The following is a 24985-nucleotide window of genomic DNA, read 5'->3' as shown; positions in this document are numbered from 1 at the left end:
AATATGACAAACATTATTGATACAACGCGCACGCACTAACCATTCGTCCATTCAACCCCTCCGCCATTAAAAATTAAAGGATCTTAAAGATTCACAATTTTCAAGTCACCACTAAAAACTCATTTAATCTAGATTAGATACAGATTGTATTTGCGTATTTATTTTAATCAACGAGAAAGTCCTTTGGTCGTGCGTAAAGCATCTGTAATCTGTATTTGATTGGGGTTTTTTTTTTGCACGTCCCATTCGAATGACTAGAAACATATTGTGTACGTCACCCTGTATTAATTGCCCATTGCAGCCAACTGTTCCTAGAATTATTTCTTCAAGATAGATTTTCTTTTTTCGTCCCATTCGTATGACTAGACACATGTTGACAGCGTTATCCAGTATTTCATGATACCACAGACTGACCCCCTCTGTTAGTGGTAACTAACTCATTTCCTGACACCATAGAAATATTAGTAAAACGACATTAGTTTAGTTATAAAATATTTTATTGAAACAAAATTAGAATAAAAAGCATAAAACATTGTTTCACTAATATAATTATATATTATATATATGTCAGTTAGTTATCACATGATCACGACTACATATCACCTGATAATCGTGACTATTGAATTACAGCTTTATTTACAGTAGTAAGCGAGTTTTATATTAGGATGTTAGATATTACTTAGAGTAAGATTCAATATATCAATCAGGTGGGACAGGTAAGACAGGTGGGACAGGTAAGATATTACTTAGAGTAAGATTCAATATATCAATCAGGGTGGGGTGGGGTATAAGATACTTGGTAAATACTAGGGTGCTGGTTTGTTTGATAATACTCTTCACTAATATAGCACACACAACACCCACCACACACCTCGCACAACACCACACCACACTACACATCACACCACTAACACGTCACTAACACAACACGACACGACACACCACTAACATAGCACCCACCCACCACCACCACCAACCATATCACCACTCCAACATTTTACTTTATTCCACCCTCACAACCTAATCAAGAGACAATAATACCTAACCTCGTTCTGGTTCGACCATTATATTTTACTATAAGTAATATCTACCCCCCCCTCCCTCCCTCGACACCTCATTGTTTAATATAAAGGAGCCCATCAATACATCATATCAATATAATCACTGTATTTTACTGTAACCAGTACACAACCTCGTCCTGGTCTACAACACCAAGTTGTTCCAGGCTATAGTCGTTCTTGTTGTTATAACTGCCGTAGATCCACGTATCACTACCATCTCTATATCCCCCTATATCAATCACACTACTCTTCTCATTCTCCTTCTCTTCTATCAACTTCTTTAAATCATTAACACTGACTTTCTTACTCACAGTTATAGTACCCATATCTTTACATGACCAACTATAAATACAGGTTAATATATTATATCATTATCAACTGATATAAGTACAGGTTAATATATTATATCATTATCAACTGATATATATGGTGGCTGATTGGTATCATGTTGTGATGTTGGGTTATCGGCCATATTCCTCTCAATACTATGATTATATACACTGATCCTGGTGTTGGTCAAGAAAGTTCCCCGGGATTTTGCAGCGTGGTTCCTCCCTGTCGGTAGTGCAGGACGACGGGTCTGACAAAGTACAGTGTCTAGTTGTGTAGATGGGACAAAAAACAAGCTCCTGTGTACAAATTGGCGAGCACATAAAAGAATCCTTCACAGTTGAATTTCGAAAATTGAAAATTTCCGTCATAGTACTTTGCATTGCGCATGCCTCTCTTCAATAGCCCGATCGGTGCAGAAAAGTAGGAAAATTGAATGAAATGAAATTGTGTTTAACGTTCTACTGTTCTGCTTAATGAAGACGGGCATAGGCTATACAGTGCACTGTGAGGGAAACTTTGCCCGGATAGCAGCGCTAAGGCCTACTCTTATCTTGAATTCTATCTGTCAGGGGGGCCTTTTACGTGCTGGCTAATATGTACACGGAACTTCGATTTTTCGTCCCACCCAAAAGACTATACGTTATCCCCGATGAGCTTTCTCGACCAATGCAGTGATTGAACACAAGACCTCAACGTTAGCGAGCCATCGTCTTATTCTAAGAGTCACCGGGACTACCAGAAAAGTAGGACATTAAGCCACATTTCTGGAGAGATTCCTCTTTGACAGTGGTGCAGGACGGGGGGGGGGGGGGCTGGCAAGGGACAGTAGTATAGTAGTTCGGATGGGACGAAAAACCGAGGCCCCATTTACATACTGGCGTGCACGTATAAGACCCCCTGACAGTTTGAATTCAATATAAGAGTAGGTCGTAGCGCCGCTATCCGGGTAAAGTTTCCCTCACAGTACACTGTATAGGGCGTGTCCGTCTTCATTAGCCCAGTCGGAGCAGAATGAAACTAGTTGAAATGGAGTTTAACATCCTACTGTTCTGCTCCGACTGGGCTAATGAAGACGGGTTTATACCATTCAGTGTGTTATGAGGGATATTTTACCCGGACAGCCGCGCTACGGCCTACTCTTATACCGAATTCCAATTGCCAAGGGATCTTTTCCGTGCGCGCCAATATATACACAGGACCTCGGTTTTTTGTCCCATCCGAACGACTAGATAGCTGTCCTTGTCAGGCCCTCCTTCCTGCATCCCTGACAACGGGAAACCACGCCGGAAAATATTGATGAACTTTGTCGACCAACACCGGTGGCGAACCCGCGACGTCAAGGCCAGCGAGCCAGCGCCTTAATCACTTAGCCACTGTGACTCCCGGAGCAGAACAGCTGGACGTTAAACCCCATTTCATTTTATTTCATTTCCTTACCAATCAGCCACCATAGATATAAATACAGGTTAATATATCATTATCAATAATCATCTTTGTAAACCTTAGAAACACGAGTATTATAAATTATTTAAATGATAAATTATTGATAAAATCATTGTCTTGAGCCTTTATTATTAAATACACTATTAAATATATAATACTATTTTGACTATGGATATTGTAAAGTACATCCCACTGTTTCACTAGTCAGTATATTATTCAAGTCACCTCTAGTTGGTTATTATTCAAGTCACGTGATATAGAAACTTCATCATTCGATATAAGTTAAAACTCAAGACTCTTGTAACAGTATGTAAAATTTGACAGTTGTCAAAATATATATTATTATGAACACATTTACTTACCCTTTATGTAACTTTAGAGTAATATCATTACTCGTATCCCTGACATAACGTCTAGTATTAGTGTTGGCGTTTGTCTTGACTTCTGATTGTTCTACTTTCTTCTTAAATTCTTCCAGGTCAGCAACCCTATTTTTCAATTCAGCTATTTCTTCATCTTTTCGTTCAAATTGTTCCTTTATCCGATTCATCTGGAATTTCACATCTTCCATATCGGATGTGCAATCATCACTGTCGGTCTGGTTACTAGTTTCATTTATTGTGTTTGATGTTCCAATCTGTACAGCTTGACAATCACCATGTATATTATACATGTTGTAGGTATTGTTGGTAACGGTTGATAACTGGAATAGAAAATAAATAAACAACTAGTCTCTACTTGTAAATATTATTACAACAATATCTCTCTTCTTAGATATGATAATCATAGACGAATATAAATATCAGAAAGAGAGCTGTAAATTAAGCGCATGCGTTGAATCTCTAGTTTGAGATGCTCGCGGTTGACCAGTGGCGTACAGAAGTTTGTTGATGCCTGGGGACAACTCATTGATTTAAACACAGGGTCGAGTACTGAAAGATGGGTGACGAGAAGACATTTTAAATATTTAATATATACAAAAACAGATGAATTAATCTTTGTATTCAAATTAATGTAACATGTTCTCTACTCTTGTCTCGTTTATTCGCATTCACACCAGCATGTTAGACTGTAAGCCAAATTTATATTCTTTGATTGGATATTTGATCCCCCCCCCCCCACACACACACACATGCACACACACCTCTCTATCTTACCAGAATCTATGACCTGGTCCGTCTACGCATTCTTTGATTGGATATTTGATCCCCTCCCCCCCACCCCCAATTTCCATCTAACCAGATTTCATGACCTGGTCCGTCTACCTCCTTCCCCTTTCCTTGTACGCCACTGCTGATCGATGGAGGTGGGACAACAACAACACCATTCCGTTCAATGCTAAAACCCTACTTTCTGTTTCTATCGTGTTGAAGATGTTGTTAGGGCTTGTGGACACAGACAGAAAAAAGGTGATATGGGGAATGACAATAACACAGTTCCTCACTGGGAAAGAACTGGGGTTTAACGTCCATTTAACGGAGGACCTGGAGAAAATCCGCGAGATTGGACCGGTGACTCTACTCCTTGTCAGGTACATGCTCGGATCAGAACCACACCACGTGACTCTATGACAGCCCTTATGATCTAAACCAGTGAGCTTGTAAATTGTTACATCAACACGACTCTCATAGATGTAGAGACACTAGTTGTATCAAATATAGGAGTAAACATACACTGCTTCGTGTACTCACTCGTCAGTATTTGTATTCTACGAGAGATAAGACAGTCATTATCAAGATTACGATGGTTAGTTATTGACGTCATAAACTGACGTGTTATTTTATAAACGTGACGTAGTTGTACTTACTGGGGTGGCCATTCTTCTTGTTCTTATTATTCTATGACAACTTTCTTCTACTAGAGTTCCCTTAGAACCTTACTAAAGACAAACAGAACTGTATAACACTAGATCAAGGGGGTTCTATAAAAATTACCCATTGGAAAAACACAGTCTATGTATAGTGTATTAATGACGAGTTTTAGTCTTGTATAACCTGTCTCACTACTATTTACATTAAGCTAGATCAAGTACGATAAATAATTATAATATTTCTACACTCATGAATATCCATTCTCGATAAAGAATATAATCCCGACTTGTTAAAACGAATATAATAAATTCCTGGTGTTTAAGATAACCTAAATATATCAATATAATAAATAGTGTTGTAACTATCTGAATGAATCCTCCACAATTGTCTGTTCAGCAGGTGTTTATTTATGTCTGGATAACGTAGTCTATTCTATACTAAGTAACGGGAAAACCAGTCTATTTATACGTATTGCGTAAGCTTGTAATATGGGCGTCGCCTTTCAATAAATTAATTGAAATGAAAAGTGGTTTTATGGCACCTCAGCTCCAACCGGGCTATATTGCACCAAACATATGGTGAATATTACGAGATAGGCTAAATTATATCGCAGAAAAACATTATAATATGCATAAATACGTATATTGACTGGCATGTTCACGAGTAACTATGGAATACTTTAACGGTATATTACCGGGCAACGTTTCGACTAGAATTCTTTATCAATATATAGTGTGCTATGATGGAATTTTTGCCCAAACAGAGGCGCTTTGGCGTCCATTCTTATATCGAATTCCAACTGCCAATGTTTCTATAAAGTTCACGTCAATGCGTACACCGGGATTCTGATTTTCGTCCAATCCTAAAGACTAGACACTGTCCTTGCCATGGGGGATTACGCCGGAAAATCCAGAGGGCAACCTTCAAGGCCAGCATCGGGAGCGAATCCCAGAGCCCTGGTTAGCGAAATGATATGAAATGAAATGGGGTTTCACATCCTACTGTTCTGCTTCTAAATGGGCTGGGGGGTTGGATGGCCGAATGGTTAGCACGCGCGCGCTGTATCATACCGTCTGTCATTGAGTCAACTGGCGGGGTTTCGATTCCCCGGTTGAACGTGACAAGGAGTAGGGTCGCCTGTCCAATCTCGTGGGGTTTTTCCGGGTCCTCCGGTTTCCTCCCACTGCTAAAGACCCCTACGCGCAGAGCGAATTATTGAAATAAAAAGATTAAAACATATGTTAGTCCCGAAATGACCTAGTTTGTGTCGAGTGGACGTTAAACCCCATTTCTCTCTCTATCTCTCTAACTGGGCTAATAAAGACAGATATACGCCAGTGTGCTATGAGGGAAATTATGCCCGGACAGCGGCGCTACGGCCTACTCTTATATCGAATTCCAACTGCCAAGGGATCTTTTACGTGCAAGCATGTGTACACGGGACCGACCTCGGTATTTCGTTCTATCCGAATTATTATATACGTCGGTTGATAGTTATTAATGATAATTAGTCTTGATAATAAATATATGTTAATTGTAGTAATATTCTTTATTATATATACATCGGCACTAAAAAAATATCAATTTTAAAGTTTACAGTTTATAGCACCTAAATAGTGCTTTATATAATTTTTATTATATTTTCATATAATTTAGTACGTTTATAATTCAGTACGTTTGTCGTGTATTTATACGGTTGGTTAATCTGAAAATAGATAATGGGATCTTATTCAAATTACATTAATCTGAGCCATTCATCAAGTTTAGATTTAATTATTAAATGGCGATCGTGTTTCAAGCCATTCAATTCTCGACAACCCGATGGTCTATCTAGTTTATTATTAGCCTGGCATGTGAATAATTTATATAACATTTGAAGTCAAATAAAAACCTTGCTATAAACCGATTTAATTCTTACACAGTGTATCATAAATAACACATTTTATGCTTAATATCTATACCTTGTTCTTGATTTATGACAGATTGAACAAAAAGACATTATAGTTATCTATAAAGTTCTATAGAAGCTAGAGGTTTGGTGTACTAGGGGCCGGGTAATATGGATAATTTATAATCTCATTTATTTTATATGGTTTCATTTGATTTGAGTAAAGGAACAAAAACAAAAAGGTTTATAAAGTTTTATTTATAGATCCAAATTTAAAGTTTATGAAATCAAATGAAATGGGGTTTAACGTCCTACTGTTCTGCTCCTAAACTGGGCTAATGAAGACGGGCATACGCCATACAGTGTGCTATGAGGGAAATTTTGCCCGGGCGGCGGCGCTACGCCTACTCTTATACCGAATTCCAACTGTCAAGGGATCTTTTACGTGCACGCCAATGTGTACACGGGATCTCGGTTTTTCGTCCCATCCGAACGACTAGACAGCTGTCCTTGTCAGGCCCTAAATCCTGCATCACTAACAAGGGGAAACCACGCCGTAAAATCGGGATGAACTTTCTCGGCATATGCAGTGATCGAACACCCGACCTCCAGGTAAACGAGCCAGCGTCTTACCCACTTAGCCACGTGATCCCTTATGATTTGTATCTGTACTGAAATATCATTAGTTGATAATGAATGTTTTATAAACTTCATTCGATATTACTTGTTCTTAACTACAATATACAACAAACGGTTGCCATGCAAGATACGCCCACATTCCCTTTTACTTGTTCTTAGCTACAATATACAACAAACGGTTGCCACGCAACAAACACCCAAATTCCATATTACTTGTGTGTAAGAACAGAAACTGCACGCACGACGAAGATTCTTTTAATTTCATTTTGAATAAAAAAAATGATTTGTATATTAATTTTGTGTCAGTATTAAACTTTAAAGGAACTTTCCCAATTTGAACAGAGTCTCAAAAATAAAAGTCCAAGTACGTATGAAATTTAAGCGCCAAAATATAGAGGGATGGTGTATTTACCTTGTCTCAAAATTTCAGCTCAAAATATTGAGTCGTTTCGACGTGAACATCAAAAATGCTTAACCGGACACGTAACCCTTTCAAGATTTCGAGTCAATTTTTTCGTTGGGTGACCTGATAATCGATTTCCGTTCCTTGAGAGGTCTATACAGTGAACGACCCATGTGCTGTACTTGATAATGAATGGTAAATTTCACCTACAAATTATTTTTTATAAAATAAAAGTCTGGTTTTATCCAGACACTGCATAATACACCAGTTTCCATTTCCAGATGAAGACTGACAGGTTTAAGTTGTTTGAAAACATATCACAAATATTGAGTTAGTTGCTTGTCCCTTGGGTAGAGGATTTTAAGGGATTTTAACACAAATTCAAGCAGTTTTATTTTTCCAAAAATTATCGGGATTAGTTCTTTAACGTATCGTATTCTAGTGTTAATACTTATAAAAAGGGATATTATGGAAGATTAGATAAAGAGATGTCATTCCTCCAATGGCAGACCTTATGATCCAATGCGTACGCGTTAACCATTCGCCCCCCCCCCCCTCAACATCTTTTAGCACTGAGTCACCGTGGCTCCCGGGTTAATTAGTGCCGGACAAATGAATCCTCCAAGAAATCTGACATTAATAAAAAATACATGGTAGTTATGAACATCAAGTCTATGTTAACTTATTCAAGGTATATCTATGATGATCACGTCTATGTTAATATGATACATGGATCACGTGGCTAAGTGGGTAAGACGCTGGCTCGCTGACCTGGAAGTCGCGTGTTCCATCCCTGCATTGGCCGAGAAAGTTCATCCAGATTTTCCGGCGTGGTTTCCCCTTGTCAGTGATGCAGGATGGAGGGCCTGACAAGGACAGCTGTCTAGTCGTTCGGATTGGACGAAAACCCGAGGTCCCGTGTACACATTGGCGTGCACGTAAAAGATCCCTTGGCAGATAGAATTCGATATAAGAGTAGGCGGTATCGCCGCTGCCCGGGCAAAAAATTTCCCTCATAGCACACTGTATGGCGTATGCCCGTCTTCATTAGCCCAGGTTAGGAGCAGAAAAGTAGAACGTTTCATTTCATTTCATTTCATGACGACTAAGTCCATGTTAATATGATCCATGGTATAGCCGAGACGATGAAGTCTATGTTAATATACTGAGCGCCATGGAAAACGCATCACTTAGTTTTTCGTATAACAAAATGATCCTGTAAACATATCTTATTTATTTTGCTTCTTATTGTGAACAATATTCAAATGGGAACACATCAATAACAACACATTTGTACACTTATGGATGTTTAATTTGTAATCAACAGTACAAAGTTAGAGGGGTCAAAACCAAAAGTTCGACACAGACGTCAGTAGCGCGTGTGTCCTCCACGGGCTCTTACGCACGCTGTGCAGCGACGTCGCATGGAATTTACCAATGTTTGAAAGAAGGCCTGGGGCAAATTGTTCCAATCTTGGACAAGAGCAGCTTCTAAAGCAGCAATGGTGTGCATCTGTGGTCTCCGATACAGACGGCGTCAAATCCCATCCCAGACATGTTCTATCGGTGCCATGTTCGGAGACATGGCTGGCCAGTCCAAGACATTAATGTTGTTAGCAGCCAGGTAGTCCATACTAAAACGGGCGGTATGCGGACGTGCATTATCCTGTTGGAAGTGCTGAAGTTGTGGGTGCGCTCGAAACATCGGAACAACAATTGGTTGCAAGACATAATCACGGTAGGCTACAGCATTAACGCTACTCCTGCAAATGTGTAGGGCGGTCCGGTGATGAAATGTGAAGCCTCCCCACACCATTACACTTCCCCCACCCCATCTATTCGTTTCGAAGACGCAGCAGTCTGCAAGACGTTCCCCAAGACGTCTCCACACACGTTGACGGCCATCAGCGTGATAAAGATGAAAGCGACTCTCATCACTCTCATCATTGAAGAGTACACTTTGCCAGTCTACTCTTCTCCATGCCTGGAGATTCACGTTTCACAGTTCATGTACTGCACATTAAGTTGAAAACATGCTTTTAAAGGGCTCACACACAATGCTGCACGTGAATATTGGGTTTTCATGTGCATCTCGTGCAATTTTTTTTTTTTGTGCACACGGCCCGATTTTTTTTTGCGTTTGGGAGCATTGTGTGAAACAATAGTTCATAGTATTGCATTATATTATACATACAAAACCACCTAGTAATAAAATATTTGGGAAAAAAAGTGATGCGTTTTCCATGGCGCTCAGTATATGATACATGGTATAATAGCTATGACGATCAAGTCTATGTTAATAATGATGCATGGTATACCTATGATGATCAAGTCTATGTTAATATGATACATGGTCAAGACTATGTTAATATTATACACGCCCCCCCCCCCCACAAGGAACACATATCTACCTATTTTAAACTGTAAATAGTAAACTGTATGCATGAAGTAAATATTCACATTTGTGTAACCTGTAAAATATTATATTTAAAATAACAGAGCCTTTGATAAATTAATTTCCTATTGTATTATTCAGCTGAGAAGTGTTATCAGTTGATACAAGTTGATACAATGGTGGGCTGATATAACTGTACTGAACTAAAATAATTTGTCAGGTTAAAAAGAGTTATCTCCCTCTCTACGGGACTTATATACAGGTAGGTTGATGTATAGTATGATCGACAGGTACTGTTATATACAGGTAGGTTGTTGTATATAGACGACAGGTACTGGTATATACAGGTAGGTAACTTTAAGTTGTTGTATTAGGTACCACACAGCGGATCATTACAAACTGTATTTACACATATCATCCATGTTAAAGTCGCTCCACTGGTTGAATGTCGGGGATCACGTGGCTAAGTGGGTAAGACGCTAGCTCGCTAGCCTGGAGGTCGGATGTTCGATCCCTGCATTGGCCGAGAAAGTTCATCCAGATTGTCAGTGATGCAGGACGGAGGGGCTGACAAGGAAAGCTGTCTAGTCGTTCGGATGGGACGATCGAAAAACCGAGGCCCCGTGTACACATTGGCGTGCACGTAAAAGATCCCTTGACAGTTGGAATTCGATATAAGAGTAGGCCGTAGTGCCGCTGTCCGGGCAAAATTGCCCTCATAGCACACTGTATGGCGTATGCCCGTCTTCATTAGCCCAGGTTAGGAGCAGAACAGTAGGACGTTAAACCCCATTTCATTTCATTTGGTTGAATGTCGAACCCTGGATTCCAGTATAAAGTTCTGTCATTAGTCTATCAATGTCGAAATCATTTCGTCCCCTTATATTTATCTGAACTTTTGACAAACTGTAATCCCTAAGATCGAATATCAAAAACATGCTTGCTATTTCTAACACTAAACTAAACTAAAACGTTTGGAATTTGTTGCCAGAGAGAGAGAGAGAGAGAGGTCCTCTCGACACAAACATTGTCATTTCGGGACTAACATGGTTCAGTTTTTTTTTCAATAATTTGCTTGCACGTAGCTAGGGGTCTTTTGAAGTGAGATGAAACCGGAGGACCCGGAGAAAACCAACGAGGTTGGACAGGCGACCCTACTCCTTATCGCGTACAACCTGGGAATCGAACCCACGCCAGTTGACTCAATATGACAAACATTATTGATACAACGCGCACGCACTAACCATTCGTCCATTCAACCCCTCCGCCATTAAAAATTAAAGGATCTTAAAGATTCACAATTTTCAAGTCACCACTAAAAAGGGACTTCCGGTTTGATTTCATGAGTGATAGACGTATTATCAGAATGCACATGTAAATCGACTATAATCGAAGTTATATAAAGCGAAATAGGTATATAAATTGAGCAAAAATGTGCCAGGGTTAAGGCGTTTGTCGAGCTGGACGGACGTGTTTATACGAGCTCTGCTTTGCTTGTAAACACTATGGGTATAATCCGTGTTGCGCTTTGTACTCGGACTTGGATTGAGAAATACTTACTTTATTAGCTGCTTGAAATCTAGTGATAAAATGAAGATGTATTTAAAAGATAGTTCCATATTCTGATGACAGATTGAATACGGGACATCTAATTGATGCTATAGAAGAAGTCACTGGTACGGATACTATTTGTGCATGTGTCCCAATGAAAGGATGTTATGAGGTAACGTTTGAAATTTCTGATTGCTTAAATAAACTTAAGGATGAAAACATCAGACTAAATGGGGTAGTATTAGAATATACTTTCGTGGCTTCAACTGTTAAAATAGTATCATTCATGCACATACCACACTATATTGAAGATGGTGAAATTTACGAAAAATTACATGCATGGAATGTCAAGCCCAAAAGCGAGAAAAGACGTCGGTATTATAAACATGGTGATCGGAGTATATCTGATGGTACCAGATATCTTAAAGTTGAATTTCCCCCTCATGTCCAGAGTCTACCATATGCGACGAAGTTTGATGGTCGGTCCTTCCATGTAAAACATGATAACCAACTCCGTGTCTGTTATAATTGTATACAGACGGGACATGAAGTTAAAAATTGCCCAAATATAATATGTCATAGATGCAAAGAGACAGGCCACACAAAATTTGAATGTGAATTAACTGTATGTGAAGAATGTTATAAATCTAAAAATCTATGTATTTGTAATCAGACAGTCGACTGTAAAAACAATCCACTAAATAAACCCGAGTCAGGAAACAACAACACGACTACAGACAACAATGAACAAATAGAAGAGGGTGAGATAGAGAAACACACGGGTGAAGTAGACGAAGAAATAGAAAGAGAAAAGACGGAAGACATAGAAATAGAAAACATAGAAATAGAAAAGACGAAAGATATAGAAATAGAAAACACGGAAGAAATAGAAAAAGAACAGGTATGTGTTTCTGTTAGTAGTGATTCTATTAGTAGTGATTCTGAGGAAAAAGAAGATGAAAACGCTTTCCAAACATATTCAACCAGGTATAGAAAAAGACGAATGAAACTAATTACAAAACAGAGAAAAGGAATCGAGATAGAAAGAAAAAGGTTAATGAACAGACACATAGATTTAAACGCTTGCCGTCAATTAGCGAAGATTCTGAATCTAAAAAATCGTGTGGAACAAATGTAAAATCCAGGATCCCAACCAAATCGCCAAAAAAATAATAAGTTTGATATATAATCCTTTCCTTTTGTCCCCCAGCTTTGATCATGTGTATATGTGCAGATACGTTCAGAATATTCATGTACGAATTAAATCGCTTTCGACGACCTCTCTGATGTACCAGGAATTATTTTCCAGAGATTTCTACAACAGAACTTTTCAAATGTTTTACACGTTTTCAACATTAACGTTTCAAGGGTTATTCCCCTTTAATAAAATTGATCTAACCGTAGCTGCTTGTGGGCATATACTTTTTTACATGCTACATGTATACATTTATGTGCTGGTGTTTCACTCTCTTGATTTTTATTTTAGATATTGTATCACTTTAGATGGATTGATCTATAGAGCCTTCATTGTATATCCGTGTCTGTTAACTAGATGCTGTAAATATAAGTATACATTTATTTATTTGTGATTATCTACAGGTTGAACTCGTAAGCATACATGTATTCGTCTACCTTTCTTTTAACAATAATTATAATGATTAAGATAGCCTCATGGAACGTAAACGGTCTGCGGGACCGTACTAAACTTAATAATGTATTTCATTTCATAAAAGACTTAAAACTTGATATTATATGTCTACAGGAAACCTTTTGGGACGATGTCTTTGTTAATAACATAAAACACCTATGGGAAGGCGAAATTTTATTTAATAACGCCCCGGACGTACACCGTAAGGGTGTGGCTATTCTATTTTCCATAAAATTCAAATCATGTATTCAACATGTTCATAGTAATACTACTGGCAGAATAATTAAAGTTAATGTTTTAATTGAGGAAAAAACTATTTCAATTTTATCTATATATGCTCCAAATAAGGATAATGATCGTATAATCTTTTTTAATGAGTTAAGTAGCTACATAGATTCGGATAGTTATAGTATATTATGTGGTGATTTTAACGAGATATTAAACCCCTATTTAGATAGAACGAAGAATATGTACACCAACAAAAGGTCATCCTTAGCTTTCAATTCTTTTTTAAATACCAATATTTTATGTGACATTTACAGACATAAACGCCCAGACCAGTCTCAATTCACTAGACATGCTACAATTGATGGTAACATACGTATGAGTAGGATAGAACGAAGAATATGTACACCAACAAAAGGTCATCCTTAGCTTTCAATTCTTTTTTAAATACCAATATTTTATGTGACATTTACAGACATAAACGCCCGGACCAGTCTCAATTCACTAGACATGCTACAATTGATGGTAACATACGTATGAGTAGGATAGACTATGTTTTAGTTACACGACTAGTCAAAGCGTGTGTTAACACTGTGTATATAACACACACCAGGCTATCAGATCATAGTCTAGTCAATATAACTGTAGACTTTAGTGAATGTGGGAGAGGTACGGGCGTTTATTGTTTTAACAACCAACTTCTTAATGATAATGTTTTTTGTGAAAAAATCAATAAGATAATATTAGAAGAATGTAAATCAGAATCTTATAAAAATGATATATTATTATGGTGGGATAATTTAAAATATAAATTCAAATCTACTGCAAGGTCATATTCAAAACATGTTAAAAAGAAAGAAAGAGAGATTTATTGGGATATACAAAGAAAATTAAGTAAGGAATACGCAAGAATTGAAAGAACAAATAGTAATGAGTTAGATAGAATTATAGAATTAGAAAATAAGCTAAAGGAAATAGAAGATCTAATTTGTAAAGAAGCAATATTAAGATCGAAATGTCAGTATGCTCTTGAAAGTGATAAGAATTCCTCTTTCTTTCTTCATCTAGAGAAATATAAACAAAATAATAAATGTATTAAAGAATTGTGTGACGATGATGGTAATATTATTAATGATGCTTGTTCTATTTTACACCACTGTTCTTCTTTTTATGGTAAACTGTATAGCAAAGATGTTGACAATATAGATGATATTAATAATTTATGCAATAATATAACAAATACTATTTCTATTAGTGATAAGAACTTATGTGATAAACCTATAACTCTTCAAGAATTAACTATGTCTAAAAATAAGAGCCCTGGTTTAGACTCACTCACACCTGAATTTTATCTGAAGTTTTGGAACATACTGGGATCCTTATTTTTAAATGTTGTGAATCATATATATACAAATAATATTATGTCTCGCTTTATGCGAAAGGTTATTTTATCACTTATTTATAAAGATAAAGGTAATAGGACAGATTTAAAGAATTATAGACCTATCAGTTTATTAAATTGTGATTTCAAATTATTATCTAGATGTTTATCCTTAAGATTAAGAAATGTTGTTTATAGTATTATCTCCCTTGAACAGACCTGTTCAGTCCCAGGAAGAAACATTTTAGACAATATAGCTTCAGTAAGAGATGTCATTAATTATACCCACGATGAAGATATAGAAGGATTCATTTTAAAATTAGATGCTGAAAAGGCCTTTGATAGAGTTTCTCATATACCACTTTAACCTTAAGTGATATAGACTCGGTAAACTCTGTTTTTAATGTTTTAGAATTATATTGCAAAGCATCAGGGGCGAAAATCAATAAATCAAAATCAGAACTCCTACCTATTGGCAAAAGTGAATATTTAGACTATGAATATAATGTTGATGCAAAAATTGTAGCTAACTCCATTGAAATACTTGGTGTACATTTAGGATCTAATGCGAATCTATGTAATAATTTAAATTGGAATGTAAAATTATCGAAAATTAATCAAGTTTTAAGATTATGGAGCAGACGAAAAATTACATTGTTGGGTAAAGTAACCGTTATACAGTCACTACTATTATCAAAACTATGGTACGCATCCAGCGTGGTCCCTTTACCTAAAGATGTTGAACAAGAGGTCACAAAGTCCGTTCTTGCATTCCTCTGGCGACGAAGACCACCCCGTATTAAACATACCACTCTTGTTAATATAAAGAATGAAGGGGGGCTAAATTTACCTAATGTCAAATTAAAATGTCAAGCTTTATGTTTAAAATGGTTAAAAAAATTCTGTGATTCCAACTACAAGTATATATGGAAAGATATATTGAATTATTACATATGTAAATATACCGGGTTAACCACTCCTACAGATATATTAAAACTAGATTTAGATAGTAAGCTTTTATCAACTTTACCTGTATTTTACCAATATTTGTTCACTGCCTGGGATGATTTAAATTGTAAAGTTAGACCTGATCCTCTAACTATTGAAGATATATCTATACAGCCAATTTTTAATAATAAATATATCAAGCATAATAATAAAACTTTAGATTTTAAACTGTTTAAAACAGTAGGAATTAAGTGTATTTATGATATTATATATTTTGTACAACCTGGGTTTCTACCCAATCATTCTATAATTGACTATATGGATAATATGGATGTAGATTATGACCGAGATAAGATTATTAATTTGTATGATATTGTAAAATCATCAATTCCTGAAAGATGGAAATCTATTATTGAAACTCAGACTTCTGATCTGAAAAATAAAGATGTTATCACTTTAAATATTAATAATGTGAACATTAATTCAAGTGAACTTACATCCAAATTATGTTATAGTATTTTATTAAAGAATTATGTAAATGAACCTACTTCCTATGAATATTGGGTGAAAAACAATTTTACACTTAATACTAATGTAATATGGAAAAATGTATTTAAGAATTACAAGAATCCTAGAAGTATAGATCTAGACTATAAAATATTACACAACATTATCTGGACAATGGAAAAATTATGTAAAGTTAAGATAAGAGACTCAGATATATGCCCAGTTTGTAAATTAGACATAGAAAACATTATTCATATGTTTGTAGATTGTGATAAACTTGTTAACCTAAAATCACTACTAAGGGAGATAATTCATGATATTTTGAAATTTAGTATTGATGACTGTACTTTTAGATCCTTCTTATTGTTTGGTACTTATCATAACACAAAGAAACTCCCAACCGAATTATGCAGTATTGTTTTATCATCTGCTAGAGAATCTATATATAAGCGTAGAATGATTATGTTAGATAATGAACATGCAATTGTGAATGTTATAACCCTGTTCAAAAATATACTTAGAGATAATTTATATTACATAAGTAATTATTTTGATAATAGTAAGTCTAGATTTGTACAAACATTTATTAAACCCTCACTTCTATTTATTTATGAAACAGATGGATCTATAACCTTGGATTTTTGATACCCCCCTCGCCCCCCGGTCTCGAAACACTTTATCGAGACAACCCCTCCAGGGTTATAGTTATTTTAGGGCATATTTATGTTGCCCGGATGGTCTCGAAAACTTTCACCCTTTTAAAACCTTACAACTGTTTGGTTTTAAATTTTCGCTTATCTCTTCGAGACTTTAGGGGTATAAGCTAACATGTATAAGTCTAGTTTTGTTTCTTTGTTACAACACCATAATCCTTTAAAACATGTATATAACTAACATTTATGGAGATAAATAATATTTAATATCACAACAGAAACTAGTCAGTAAGCTAAGATTTGAAAATTTATTACATGACACTATGCAGTCAATGTCAATGAAAAAATTTAGGACAAACTTTAATTTAAACCGTAATCTTAAATATAGTTCGATATATGGGGATTTTAAACCTAAGTATAATTTAAAAAAAAAAAAAAACTGTATCAAAGTAATAATGTGAAGAGAAAATTTTATATAATGGATAGAGATAATTAATATTTTTGATGATAACATAAATTATTGACGGTTTCCCCTTGACAGTGGCGCGGGGACATGCCTAGTCATTCGGATGGAAAGAGTGGCTGGGGTCCTGTGTGCACCTTGGCATACACGTTTAAAGATTCCTTTGCAGTTGAAACGCATTATAAGAGTAGGCCGACCAGTTCGGAACAGAACAATAGGACGTTAAAGCATATTTCATTTCATTTCCTTTTCCTGAGCTAGTGGGAACAGATCATTGAGAGGTTAAAACCCATTACACTTCTTCCAAATATTAATATAAGAACCTTACTGTTTTACATTTTAAAAAAAAAAAATCCTAATCATACAAATTTGGTGACTTTAAACTTAAATTGCAAAAGTGTGAGAAAAATAATAATTTACACGAATGATCGTTAATGATCGTTAATAAGATTACGACAGAAGTGTAATTCTAGATTATTAATTGGGAAAGCAAAAAATCCTTTAAAACATATACAGAAATAGCAATGGTTGGAAATAATTAATATTTAATATCAAAACATAAATTATCCGGTAGGAAAAAAAAAATGAAATATATTATATTATGACAGTATGACCAGTCAGTGTCAACGAGAATATGTGCTTCAAACTTTAATAAAAATCTTAAACATATAAATATACTGCATTTTTTGATGACTTTAAGCTAAAATATAATAGTGCCAAAATAGAACTATATTAAGGTAATAATGTGCAGAGAAAATGTTATATACATGTTAAGAATCAAACATTATCAATTCATAATCTCCTTGGAGTGACAATTGTTGAACATTGTTCACATGAAAATAGGCTTCAAACTTAAATGACAAACCTCTATGTCCCAAAATTTACTATATTTAGTGACTAACAAACAAAACAATAAAGATGTAGGTAATACAGTTGTGTTAAATTATTTATCTCCAGAGAATTCTGCCTTAACAGGTTTACAATAGCCCTTTTCAGTGTTAAATTGTAAGAGCACTGGAAGAACAAGACTTCTATGATGTATAGTGTTAAAATAGAACTGGAAGGTAAAGGCTTGCATACCTGGCACAGTCCACAGTTAAGGTCATTAACTGGGACACAGCGTCGCGCAGACGGCAGAAATCTAGTCTGCTACTTATTGTGTAAAATCTTATCAGCACGTAAATAAAAGCTAAGCTTTGTAATTGTTAAAACACCATGAATCCACTTTTAAATATAAATGATTAGAAAAACGATAAAGTAACTAATTTTTGATTTTTAACTATGAATTGTAGTATTCGTATCGACTTAGATTACCCTTACTGAATATCAGATTAGCAACAATAGCTTTAACATCATATGTACATACTATGTAAATTTGTGTAATTATATCTTGATTGAATTTTCAAATTGAATAGCACAACCTTTTAATACATATTTTAATTAACCTAATATAAATATATTTATGAATTAATATATTGATCCATTGAATTATTGATTTATTATTTCATCAATGTGTTAATGTGTCAATGGTTCTGTATTTTGATTCAGAAATTTATTTCTTGTCTTTTCCTTTTTCTTGTTTTTAAAAATAAATAAATAAAATCAAATAAACAAAAATAATGCTTTTAATTAACTAAGAATGTTTTGTGCTGTTCCATGATTAAAATGTATGTACAGTGTATTATGATTATATATTTATTGAATAAACATATTTACAAGAAAAAAAAAAAAAAAGACGCTAGCTCGCTAGCCTGGAGGTCGGGTGTTCGATCCCTGCATTGGCCGAGAAAGTTCATCCAGATTGTCAGTGATGCAGGACGGAGGGGCTGGCAAGGAAAGCTGTCTAGTCGTTCGGATGGGACGAAAAACCGAGGCCCCGTGTACACATTGGCGTGCACGTAAAAGATCCCTTGGCAGTTGGAATTCGATATAAGAGTAGGCCGTAGTGCCGCTGTCCAGGCAAAATTTCCCTCATAGCACACTGTATGGCGTATGCCCGTCTTCATTAGCCCAGGTTAGGAGCAGAACAGTAGGACGTTAAACCCCATTTCATTTCATTTCATTTCATTTGGTTGAATGTCGAACCCTGGATTCCAGTATAAAGTTCTGTCATCAGTCTATCAATGTCGAAATCATTTCGTCCCCTTATATTTATCTGAACTTTTGACAAACTGTAATCCCTAAGATCGAATATCAAAAACATGCTTGCTATTTCTAACACTAAACTAAACTAAAACGTTTGGAATTTGTTGCCAGAGAGAGAGAGAGAGAGAGAGAGGTCCTCTCGACATAAACATTGTCATTTCGGGACTAACATGGTTCAGTTTTTTTTTCAATAATTTGCTTGCGCGTAGGGGTCTTTTGAAGTGAGATGAAACCGGAGGACCCGGAGAAAACCAACGAGGTTGGACAGGCGACCCTACTCCTTATCGCGTACAACCTGGGAATCGAACCCATGCCAGTTGACTCAATATGACAAACATTATTGATACAACGCGCACGCACTAACCATTCGTCCATTCAACCCCTCCGCCATTAAAAATTAAAGGATCTTAAAGATTCACAATTTTTAAGTCACCACTAAAAAGGGACTTCCGGTTTGATTTCATGAGTGATAGACGTATTATCAGAATGCACATGTAAATAGACTATAATCGAAGTTATATAAAGCGAAATAGGTATATAAATTGAGCAAAAATGTGTATATAAACTTTAACTTCTGATTTGAGGTAATAGTTTTCACTTTTGAACTTTTTGTGACTATTTTGTGGGCCTTTCGGCCCGGCTGAAGTCAGCTTCAGTCAAATTGTTTAATCAATATGGCGGATGTTCAGTTGTTGATAAAGGACAACACAGTGAAGGTCTTAGTGAAAGATGTTCAGAAATATCGTTCGCGTGACATTATTATTTTAGTTGAAAAAAAACTTGGCGTTGATTCAGTTCTCGCATGTGTTCCGTGCAGCGATTCATATGATGTTACTATAGTTAATCGTAACAGTGCGAAACAGTTAGCTGATGATGGTTTGGTATGTGGTGATGAGGGTCTACCCTGTAAATTTGTTGATTCAAGAGTGAAGGTAGTATCTTTTATGCATTTGCCTGTTTATATCTCAGATGATGACATTTATAAAAAGTTAGAAAATTGGGGTGTTACACCCGTTGGACCTCTTCACAGGAAAACGATCGATATCGATGGGAAAAGGAAATATGATGGTACCCGTTTTATTAAAGTTGATTTCCCCCCAAGTATTTCAAGTTTGCCATATGCTACTAGTTTTGATAGTGTGTCGTACAGTATTCGCCATAATGATCAAGAAAGGGTTTGCTTCCTGTGTTTACAATCCGGCCACGTAGTTGCCCAGTGTCCAGAATTTAAGTGTTTTAGATGTAAACAAGCCGGTCTTGGTAAAAAAAAGATGTGCGTCGGTGTTGTGTCCGAGGTGCGATGAATTTGATTGGAAATGCGAGTGTGTCGTGGATGCGAGTGATAATATATTTACAGCTGATGCACATGCGGAAATACCTAACGGTAATGATAACGGTATTGTGAATAGCACAGAAGCGTCTGATGGTAAAGCAATAAAAACTGCTGTCCACAATCCCAATGTTGCTGATGTCACTGAAGTAGTTACCCCTACTGATGCATGTGGATCTGTAGGTAATATTAATATATGGGATAAATTAAATTCAGATGTTGATCAAGTTGCTAATGGTTTTTGCCACTTAGATGATAGGCCAATAAGTGAAACTGAAGTTGATGTTGATAAAACGGTTGAAGATGATAATGAATTTGAGATAGAAGATTCTTATTATAGTCAGGTGTCTATTGGGGATTCAACAGAACGCAAGTCACCATATCCTCGGCGCAATAGGCAATCTGTTGCTTATAATCCCTTAAAAAGTAAAATTGGTAAAATTAAGAAAGGGGTCATAAATCCTCTTGTGGGTGATCGTATGAAAGTTTCGATTGAAAGTGCCCTTAAGAATAAATCAAAATAAAATATTTAAGATAAAATCATGTTAACCTTTTTCTCACTTTATATTTTAATGGTTAAAGTAGCTACAATTAATGTCAATGGACTTACGAACGTGAATAAATTCAGTAATTTAATAGCTAATTTTCAGAGCAAAAGTTTAGATTTTGTGTGCGTTCAAGAAACTCATTGGGATGACAATTTTATTAATTCTTATAAACATCTTTGGAGTGGTGATATTTATTTTTCAAATAGTCTGCATGGTTTTAAAGGCTGCGCTTTATTTGTGTCTAAAAAATACTCTGAAAACTGTAATTTTGTGATGTTGAAATTAATGAGTGTACCTTCAAACTTATATGTATTTATGCCCCTAATATTCAAAAAGATAGGAGAGAGTTCTTTGATCAAATTGGTGGCAGAATATCTGAAAATTCTATTGTTTGTGGTGATTTTAATGACGTCATGAACGGGTTTGCTGATCGATCTAAAAATATGTCTGCTTATGGTGGATCAACCAAGGATCTCTTTGATTTTGCGTTTACTAATAATTTGTTTGACATTTGGCGAAGGAAAAACCCAGGCAAAGATACTTTTACGCGTCAACAATTCGTACAAGGTGTGTTGAAGCAGTCTCGATTGGACTATATATTTACCACGTCATCGATTCTGATGTTTATATCTTATTGTTTTATATCCCATACTACAACTAGTGATCATAGTTTCGTTACTGCAATTCTCAATTTTAACAACTATGATAAAGGGCCTGGATTGTGGATCTTTAACAATAAGTATCTTAAAGAACATGAATATTGTGAAGGTGTCAAATCATTAATTAGTAAATCCCTTTCCTGTCCTTTATATAAAACTGAACAATTAGTATGGTGGGACAATTTGAAATACCGTATAAAACAATTTAGTATTTTACATGCCCAGAAAAGGAGAAAACAAGAGCAGGACGATTTCTGGCAGATTCAGACTGCATTAAATTTCATTATACTAAAGCCAATACAGTTAAAAATTACCCAAATTTATGAACTAAAGAATAAACTTGAACAATATGAAAAACAGATATGTGACGGGGCTATACTTAGATCAAAAACCCGTCATCCTCGATACAGACAAATGCTCACGTTATTTTCTTAATTTAGAAAAATTTAAACAGGAGAGTAATATTGTTAAGACTTTGAAAAGATCTGACGGTTCTTTTGTCAATTCAACTCCTGAAATTCTTGAAGAATGTGTTAAATTTTATACAAAACTATATACGAATGAACCAATTAATGAGGCCAATCAAAATAAGTTATTTGATTTAATTACTGATCAGTTAGATGAAGCTAAATCTAAATATTGTGACTGATATTTCCATTCATGAATTGTACAATTCTTTAAAGGGCATGAAGAAAGGGAAATCTCCCGGTCCGGACGGAATTACTGTCGAATTTTATTTGCATTTTTGGGACATTATAGGAAAATATTATTTTCAAGTTATTTCTAATATACAGGAGATGGGAGAGCTCAGTAATTCCATGAAGAGAGGGACAATTTCGTTATTTTTCAAAAAGCGTGGTAATAAAGATGAATTACGTAATTGGCGACCCATAAGTCTCTTAAATGTTGATAACAAGATCTTCTTCAGGACACTAGCTCTTAGATTAAAAACAGTATTAGCTGATCTTGTATCGACTGATCAGTCTTGTTGTGTTCCAGGCAGGGATATTGCTACCAATATTCTTAACATACGTGACCTTATTTCCTTTGCTGAACTTGAAGACCTTCCTCTGTATCTTTTGAAATTAGATGCCGAGAAAGCATTTGACAGGGTTTCTCATGATTATATGTTCAATTTATTACATAAATTTGGATTTGGTGAGAAATTTATCAATTCTATTAAAATCTTGTATAAAGACATTAGAAGTTCGGTAAAGGTAAACGGGCATGTCTCTTTATCATTCCCTATCCTTCGCTCTGTTCGCCAAGGATGTGGAATTTCGGCCTTGTTATATGTATTAACCTCAGTTCCATTAAATTTACTTATTAAGTCTAATGAGAATATCAAGGGTTTTGCTGTTCCAGGATGTGATTATAATTCAACCGTGTTTCAACACGCTGATGACACAACTTTGTCTTTATCTAATTTAGATTCTGTAAATGAAGCTCTATCCACAGTTGGAGTTTATTGTTCGGCTTCGGGAGCCAAAATTAACGCCGAGAAATCTGAGCTCTTATTAGCGGGCAGTGCCTCTGTTTCAAATCCTGACTCTTTACCTGTTAAAGTTTTACATGGAGCGGCAAAGTTTCTCGGTGTGTATTTGGGTCCGGATGAAGCAATGTGTGAACGATCAAATTGGGATTCCAAGGTTAATAAAATTGGCAGAATACTTAATCTCTGGAGGCAGAGAGGGCTTCAGTTACGTGGTAAAGTTTTAATTGTCAACATCATGTGTCTATCAACTTTATGGTATCTATTAAGAGTTGTAGAAATTCCACTATGGGCTCAGGATCGTATTGAAAAATCTATTAGATCCTATATTTGGAATGGTAAACCACCCCTTATTAAGAGGACTTCTATTTTAGGTAGTACTGATGTTGGGGGTCTTAATCTGAATTCTGTTATTTTAAAACAGAAAGCATTTAGGTTATACTGGCTATCTAAATATTTATCCTGTCCAGATAATTTTATCTGGAAATATTTTATGACTTATTTTTTAAAACTTTATAAAAATTATTTGTGTTCATTTGAATTATTATTTATTAACTATTCTAAACCTGCTTTAAAGGTGTTGCCATCTTTTTATAGATCTATGCTGATTTCGTGGGATGACTTTCATAATGGTAAAAGGCCAGTTGCTGATAATTATAATGACATCCTCAATCAACCATTATTTGATAATCCACAGATTGTATATGATGATAAAACTTTATATTTCTGTGATTTTATAGAAGCCGGTTTAGTCAAAATTTCTGATCTATGTTATATTTTTATCCCAGGATTTTTATCAGTTGACGCTATATTTGAAATGGCTAGAGAATCGTTACCAGATTGTAAATATGAGAAAATTGAAAATCAGTATAATTTGATTCTTAAATGTTTGCCAGTGTCCTGGACTAAAATAATTCGCTCTAAGAGTGATATTATACGCTATGAATTAGATTTTGAACTGATTATGAATGATAACATCTATGCTATCTATCAATTAAGTACGTCTTCGGTCTATAAGGGATAAGTATTTTGAACCCCCTGTCTGCGAATCTTATTGGCAGCACCGAGGGTACGACATCAACTGGCCAGTGGTATGGAAGTCTGTTTTTGCTATGAATAAAAGTTCAGAATCGTTAGATAATGATTATAGAATTGTTCATAACATCATTTGGACTAATGAGAAGCTTCATAATATTGGTAAAATAAATAATCCTTATTGTAAATTCTGTGATAAAGATTCTATTGAAAATTTAGAGCATATAATTCTAGATTGCAAATCTGTTAAGAATTTGCATGAATATATTTTAGATTTTATAGAGGTGTTTTTCCAATCCTCGGGTTTTGGACTAGATGATTTTCGTCAGTGGTTACTGTTTGGTTTCCTGTGCGAAATGAAGCCAATAATCTGTTTTTAATTTTTATTTTCTCGTTTGCTAGATTAGCTATTATCAAACGGAGAATT

The 24985-nt window shown here is 35.5% G+C and overlaps 1 long non-coding RNA gene across 1 annotated transcript; it reads right to left on the bottom strand.

Moving 5' to 3' along the window:
• Window positions 1-479: 479 nt before the first annotated feature.
• LOC130013524 (uncharacterized) lies at window positions 480-4817 on the bottom strand. The gene is made up of 3 exons (XR_008788694.1): window positions 4645-4817; window positions 3200-3540; window positions 480-1403 (listed from the first exon to the last, which is right to left on the bottom strand). It is a non-coding gene; the product is annotated as an uncharacterized LOC130013524 (long non-coding RNA).
• Window positions 4818-24985: the final 20168 nt, after the last annotated feature.

This window comes from Patella vulgata, chromosome 7, assembly GCF_932274485.2.
Source record: "Patella vulgata chromosome 7, xgPatVulg1.2, whole genome shotgun sequence".
In the NCBI taxonomy this organism is placed as follows: Eukaryota; Metazoa; Mollusca; class Gastropoda; family Patellidae; genus Patella; species Patella vulgata.
The sequence above is the reverse complement of the archived record's forward strand: the minus strand, read 5'-3'. Positions and strand labels throughout refer to the sequence as shown.